Here is an 8,034-nt window from a genome sequence, read left to right on the forward strand (position 1 = left end):
GTTTAATATGATATCAAACCAAAAATACTGAGTTTAAATCATGTCTCAATCATTTACTTTTGATTTTAAGTAAATATTCTACTTAGACCAAATATTACGACGAGAGTAAAAGTATTAAATTATTAACTAAATAACTAAATCATTTATAGTGATTTAACTTTGAATGTTAGAATATAAATTAAATTATCAGATTTATTCATTCTTATAAGCTTAAGGTTTTGAGACATGTGATAATTTAACATAATATCAGGGTATAAGTCTTAAATTTGAACCATGTCTCTATTATTTAATACTTATTTCAATTAAATATTTTATGTGTTGAACTTCATTTATTAAAAAAGTTTGAGCCCACACATAAGTTTTATTCATTCAAGTCCACCTAATTTTGTGAAACAAGTAGTGATTTAACATGGAACAACTGTTGCAACTTCACTAACAATTCATTTCTAACCTATCATTCCATGAACAAGTAGACATGCTAAGCTAGATTAAGATGCTGTAAGATTTAATCTATCTATTTAGAGCATCTCGAGTAGATATTCTAAATTGCCCATGGACCATTTTATTTTTTCAACGAATGTGTTCTGATCGATACTGAGTAGTTAAAAAAATTAAATTAATTTTTTAAAAAAAGTTATTTGAGTAGTTAAAATAGCGATTATGTTTTAGCTCGGCGTGCCTATACATTTGTCATTTGGCCAAGAGCGGGGGCTACCAAATTTGATTAAAAATTTCTGAGAGAGAAAACTGACCAGGAATATTTCAGCGCTCATAATCAGGTCCATCGGCGCAGAAGCACAGGAAACGGTAGTTACCGTTGTTATCGACCTCGGACCCACACAACCCTCCACTATGCTCGCAAATGCTGCAGTCGTCGTTGACCTTCCATTTCAGCCAAAACCCATTTTCCAGGGCCCCTCTAATCTGATCGTAATTCTCAACTCCATAAGCAGCTTCAACCAGTGCTACCACCCGAGATTTGCACTCGTTTGACACGTCTCCCAGCTTCGGGTCGCCTTGAGACGGGGCCAGAATGTTTTCCCCATGACAACCGGCATAAAAATGTAAATCACAAGGAAGCGATGAAGAGTTATTGCTGCAATTATAAAGCAGAAGTAGATAGCTTTGTTTTGGTACTAGCTCTGTTAGTTCTTGTGTTAGCTTAATTCAGTTTCAAAATGTAAAAGTTACTGTTTACGAGCTTAAACACTGATATAGAATGCTCAGAATCCAATCTTCACCATTCATAATATAGATTCATGTGTTATGAACGTCCCTGCAAAATTTCAGTTCAATCGGACCACAAACACCTATCGATCGGTACTATTGATCAAGACTGGACAGCATTTCCAGAATGCTGTTTCACCCGGTCCGAACAGGCCTTCCCCGGGCCCGGACCGCATTTCCAGAAACTCCATTTTTGCTCCGCAAGGCCGTGTCCGGACAGCCCATTAACCTGTCCGGACACCCCGTACCTATTATGCCCAAAAACATGTTTTTAGTGGGCCTAAGTCTAGGGTTTGATGTACTGATATATATACATCATTATAGAAGATAAATGTACGAATTTTTCATCTCAGAGAGTTCGTCAGAGGCTGTGCTAAGAGAGATCATATGTGGTGAGCATTAAATTGAATCTCTTAGAGTTTTAGTTATTCCTTTGATAAATCTACGGTTGAGAAATCTATCGGAAGGGTCCGGTAAAGGAGAATCACGTTGAAGAAGATTGTGAGCAAGGAGACGAATTGTAGGCTTGTCGATCTTACCAAGCCAAGGTCTTGCAAAGGGTTGTAAGTGTTCCTAGTGTCTGTAATTTCTGAATAATCTTTTGATAGTGATTTCCTGGGTTTGGCTGTCCCGGAGAGGTTTTACTTTTAGATCGATTTTTAAAAGGTTTAGTCTTCGTAACTAGGGGTGCAAAGGCGGGCGGTTTTTAACCGCCCGCTAACCGCAAACCGCTATAACCGCCAACCGCCTAACCGCCTAACCGTTTAACCGCATTAACCGCTAACCGCCTAACCGCCATAACCGCCTAGCGGTTAGCGGTTAGCGGTTATTGGGTCTACTAACCGTAACCGCTAACCGCTAACCGCCTTTTTATATAATATATTTTTATAATTATACATATAACATAATCACTTGATCATTAAATCACAATTTTTTTAAAAAATAATTAAATCACAATTTGAGTATTAATATATTATCACTATAATTTATATGATTATATCATATAATCACTTGATCATTAAATCACAATTTTTTTTTTAAAATAATTAAATCACAATTTGAGTATTAATATATTATCACTATAATTTATATGATTATATCACATGAGATTGATTATTAAATCATTTGATTATATAATAATAAATTATACATATATAATATGACATAACTCATAAGTATACTAATTCATACTAATACAACAATTAAATATCTAGAGACTTATTTCCAATGTATGTTATAAACCTATAAGTCTATATAAGTCTACATATGTATATGAATAATATCAATGTATAATATCAATGGTTAATCATATGATTCAATGACAATTCAAATACTTTATTCAAGACTTCAAGTGAATCATATTATTAATGTACAATGATGATATAATTCGTATAATATCAAATTAAGTAATTGACATTGGATTAAACAATGACCAATGTGTTACTTATAAACATAATTTAAGTATTAATGTATTATCATTATAATTTTAGTAATTTATATATTATCACTATAATTGATATGATTATATCACATGATGACTTGATCATTAAATCATATGATTATATAATAATAAATAATACATATATAATATGACATAACTCATAAGTCATAAGTCTACAAGTTAATCATATGATTCATGTACAATGATAATCACAATTGATTCAATTGAATTAAACAATATATTACTTATAACTACAAGTCTACAATTTAATTAAAGCATTATTAGATACTTTAGGAATTTAGGATTTAGGAGTTTGAACATTACCATTTACCATTAGATATTAAGTTCAATTCAAAGAAAAAAGATTATAAGTAAATATGATAAGAATTTAAATAATTAATCATATGAATCATATGATATAATTTAATGAGACTATATGATTATATAATATCAAATTAAGTAATTGACATTAGATTCAACAATGTGTTACTTATAATTCACAATTGAAGTATTAATGTATTTTTTGAACATTTTTTAGAAAAAGAAATTTAACCATTTTTTGAAAGAAAAAAAAAAAGAAAATTAACAATTTTGAACAATTTTGAATTTATATATATATATATATATATATATATATATAATTGCTTATAGTTATATTATATGCATATTGAATAATATAAATGTATAAGATAAATATTTAACTATATGATCCAATTACAATTCCAATACTTAATCAATTATTCATGTACAATGACAATGACAATGTGATTCATATAATATCAAATTAAGTAATTGACATTGGATTAAACAATGTGTTACTTATAACTACAATTGAAGTATTTTTGTTTGTTTGTAAGTTTATAAGATCAACACTTAATCATATGATCCAATGACAATTCAAATATTTATAGCAATTAGGCCCAAGAAGATATTAAAAATACAAGAAAAAAAAAATGAGGGTAAAAAAAAGCAAAAAAAAAAAAGCCTAAAAAGCCCAAAAAAAAGCTCAATTTTAAAAAAGCGGTTAGCGGGCGGTTATCTATTTGACTAACCGCTAACCGGCCATTAACCGCTAACCGCTAACCGCTAGGCGGTTAGCGGTTGCGGTTAGTGAAATTTACTAACCGCTAGGGCGGTTACGGTTAGCGGTTATTGCCACTAACCGCTAACCGTAACCGCCTTTGCACCCCTATTCGTAACCAAAATATCTGTGTCTGCCTCTTTATTGCTTTATATATTTTAGGTGATTGAATTGTTTATTACTTCATAGTATTAATTCCGCATAAATTGTGATAAATAAGCTTTTGGAGTCGACATAGCGTTTTTCAAGCTCAAATCGGATACCAGAAAGTGATATGTTTTTAATTAAAGGAAAGGTTTTGGTAGAAAATTTGGTGGATGGTGTAGTTCATACCGGATATGGTGATAGTGGGTTGGCCATTGATTTTGCAAGAGATCGGAAATCCATGGTGGCCGCAAGAGTAGTTTTTCTGCTGGCTACCTTCGACGAAGAAGGGGAATGCTATGTTTTGGCCATCACCACAGTTTTGGGGAATACTGCACTTTAGGAACTCTGGGTCGTCCACACCACAGGATTTTCTAACTAGAAAGGAAAAGAAGAGGATGCAGATGATGAGGCTTATCATTGGAGAAACGGGTGATACAAGGGTGCCCACGAAGCTTGCCTCTTTCATTTCTGTATCTTCATGATCAAACTGTGGAGGGGCATAAAGATTAAAGAGAAGATCAGAATCTGGGGAAAGGGTAGGAGACGCAATTGACTCGCTGTGCGGCTGTGCCTTTGACAAGTTTCAATGGCATTCAATATCTGCCAGAATGCCCCATACAGTTCAACTTGTAGATCTTTCAAAACATGGCCACTAGGCACTATCTGCCCAATAGCTTACGTCGTTGAAATTTCAAATCAATTTCATATACGGCCATGTTTTCCAAGTCTTACAACTTCAACTATCTTCGACCTTTTATCCTGGCATGTTTGTTAAACATCATGGACAACTAAATTGAAAAATAGTATTGAAAAACAAAAAAAATTTGTTTTGTAATAATTTTTTATTTGAATAATAGTAAAATGTAAATGATTGTAATATAAAAAATGAGAAGTTTTTTATGTTAATTTTTTAAGAAAAATGAGATGAATACTTTTTAGTGTAGTGGTGGTGTGATTCTAACACTTTGTCCAACACGTAGCTCTTCATTAATAAACTAAAGCCTAATATATATATATATATATATATATATATATATATATATATATATATATATATATATATTGCATTTTACCCATCTCCATCTCCATACAAGATATGGCAAATTCATTATTGAATATGTGGAATCATGTATAAATTTTACAAATTTAATAATAGATTTGCGAAAAGAGAAAGGCAATTCCTGTTTCTTGAGACTCCGCCATAAACTTTGCGTTTGAGGGACCTAATCCTTGGGAATGTGGTAATACCTATTCCCCCTGGAAATGTCCTATCCAAGCCAAGGAACTCATCTCCTTGGTGTTTATCTCCCCAACAAGATAGATGTGTTACACTTCTCTTAATTGAAATATAAGGTCATACATATGTATAAACTCAATATATTTATTCTTATATCATATTAAATCAAACATTTATTCTAAAAAGCTTAAGAATATTAAAAAAGTAGTGAATTTAATCATCTAATTAATATTCTAATAGTCATTCAGTTGTCTTTAAACTTTCTCTTCATTATCTGCAATATGTTAATCCATAAGATAAATAATCTGATTGAAACTCAAAAACATCCACTTTCTAGTACAAGGCTAAGACAGGTAACTTATTGGCAAACTAATTGAGTTGCCATATAAGCAGAATTCAATGACACCCTCCGAAAATTACAGGAGAGAGCTGGCAAGAACACTTCTGTGAAAGTTTGCAGCTTGCTTTGAAACGTTAAGATAATGGTAGTCGTCCACCCAACAGTGGTGGAGCCCTGGATTTCTCCATCGAGAGGGCCACGCTTTTTTCTTTTTTTCTTTTTAAAATTTTTTTGATTAATTGCCAGTCATGAAATTCGTTTGGGGTTACTTGTCTTTCAAACAGGGGTATTGACATATTGTAATTAATTCGGTTCAGTACTCTTTTTCTTTTTTCTTTTTTTCTCTTTTAGGTTAATTAAATTATGCATTACCAATGCTTTTTCATTCTTTACTCTTGCTTTTGAATCAAAGCTGATACTATGGAAAACCAGAGTCCTTCCAGAATGCTAACAAAAACATTTTCAACATTGTTGTTGTTGTTCTCACATGGTCTCAGCTATTAGTAGCAAACTAGCAATTGTAAGGGTTTTTTTTATTAAAAAAAAAAACTTTTCAAAATACCCTCTTGAACTTCCACATGCTTTGAAAATACCATGTTGAAGTTCAAAAACTCTCAATTAAGGATATCAAACTTTCAACCTTATAAGACTACTACAAAACCTGACGGTTGAGCCGTTTTGCCGACACTAAACAGCCACGCCCTAGCTTCTGCTCCGGCGTTCCTCCACCTTCTTGTGAGGCATAACCACCTCCTTGTGAGGCATAACCACCTCCTAGTGAGGCTTATCCATCTTATTGTGAGATTAATTTTTGGGTTTCTCTCTTGTTACCTAGTCTCTAAACCTTCTCTTTGTAGCTCTGTTTTTCGCTGTTTTGGTATTCTATCTGGTTTTCTTCTTGGCTTTCTGGTTCTTTACAATCACTCCTCCGTGGGATTCTTTTCCCCAAGATTCTTCTGGATTGTTGTATGGCCAGCTGGATTTTCCTGTTTTCTTCTACGATGCGTGTGGGTGAGATGGCTGGTTTGTGTGATTATGTGGGTTGCAATCATCCTGTGAAAGGTTTTTCTTTTTCTGATGGTCCATCACCTCAATGAAAGTCTTGGCCTGGAATAGTCGCGGCTTAGCTCGTGCGCCGACCATTCGTGCTCTACGGGCGTTGATCAGGACTCATAGACCTGATCTTATTTTTCTGTCGGAGACTAAAGTTGCTTCTGCAAGATTCCAGCCCTCTCTTTTTCATTTGGGTTTCTCCGGTTGGTTAGAAATCCCTCCGGTCGGCTTAAAAGGTGGGCTTTTTGTAACTTGGAAGCATGGTATTGAGATTGAGCCTGTTAGGCTTGATAGAAGTTGTATTTCCTGTTTGGTATTCTCTGATCCCTCTCATTGCCCTTGGTTATTCTCCTTTATTTATGCACCCCATATTGCTGAAAGGCGGTCAGTTTTTTGGTCTGAGTTGACGAACTTGGGGAACTCCTTTGGTGGGGCTTGGCTGTTATTGGGTGATTTCAACTCGGTGCTTTCTCCTTCAAAGAAGAGTGGAGGCCGTGCTTTTGGCTCCTCTTCTCAAAATGATTTTTTGGATTTTGTTCAGTCGAATGCATTGATTGATCTGGGTTTTGTAGGCAATAAGTTCACTTGGAGTAATCACCGTTCTGGGTTGGCTAATATTCGAGAGAGACTTGATAGAGGTTTAGCTAATCAAGAGTGGGTGCATCTATTTCCCAATGCTCTCATCAATCACTTTCTTGCCACCAATTCAGATCACTGTCCGATTTTGTTATCTACCACTGGGTCGTATCAAAATCTGCCTAAGCCCTTTAGATTTGAAGCTTTCTGGACAAGGGATAAATCCAGTTACTCAGTTGTTGCTGGTGCTTGGCTAGAAGAGGTGGAAGGCTCTCCAGCTTTCTCTTTAAGCAAGAAGTGGAAGTCTACTAAAAGTGCATTGAAGGTCTGGAATCAGCATCATTTTGGACACATTCAGTCTAGGATTAAATCTTTAATGTCTGAGATTAGTATAATTCAATCTAATCCTCATTCCCCTGTCAATGCTGCGAGAGAGGTGGTTCTTCAAGAGTCTCTTCAAGAGCATCTTTTGAGAGAGGAAGTATTGTGGAAACAGAAGTCTAGGGAATTATGGTTAACTTGTACTGATCTCAACACCAAATTCTTCCATGCCTCAACTGTTTGCCGTCGCAGGTATAATTCTATCTCTAGTTTGAAAGCTTCTGATGGTACTAGGCTATGTGGTAGAGATAATATTGGCTCATTCCTGGTGAATCATTTTAGTACTCTGTTTTCCTCTACCAATCCTAATTTTGATGATAGTCTTTCTGAGCTGGTGGAAGAAGTTATTACTGAGGAAGAGAATGTTTTGTTGTGTTTAATCCCGGATGAATTTGAGATTTTCTCTGCTATCACTGATCTTGGTCTCAATAAGGCACCGGGTCCAGATGGGATGACTGGGCTTTTCTATACGTCTTACTGGCCGATTGTGAAATTGAGTGTGATCTCTTCGGTCCAATCCTTTTTTAGGGGTGGTTATATGCTTAAAGAAT

This window comes from Corylus avellana, chromosome ca1, assembly GCF_901000735.1.
Source record: "Corylus avellana chromosome ca1, CavTom2PMs-1.0".
Taxonomy (NCBI): Eukaryota; Viridiplantae; Streptophyta; class Magnoliopsida; order Fagales; family Betulaceae; genus Corylus; species Corylus avellana.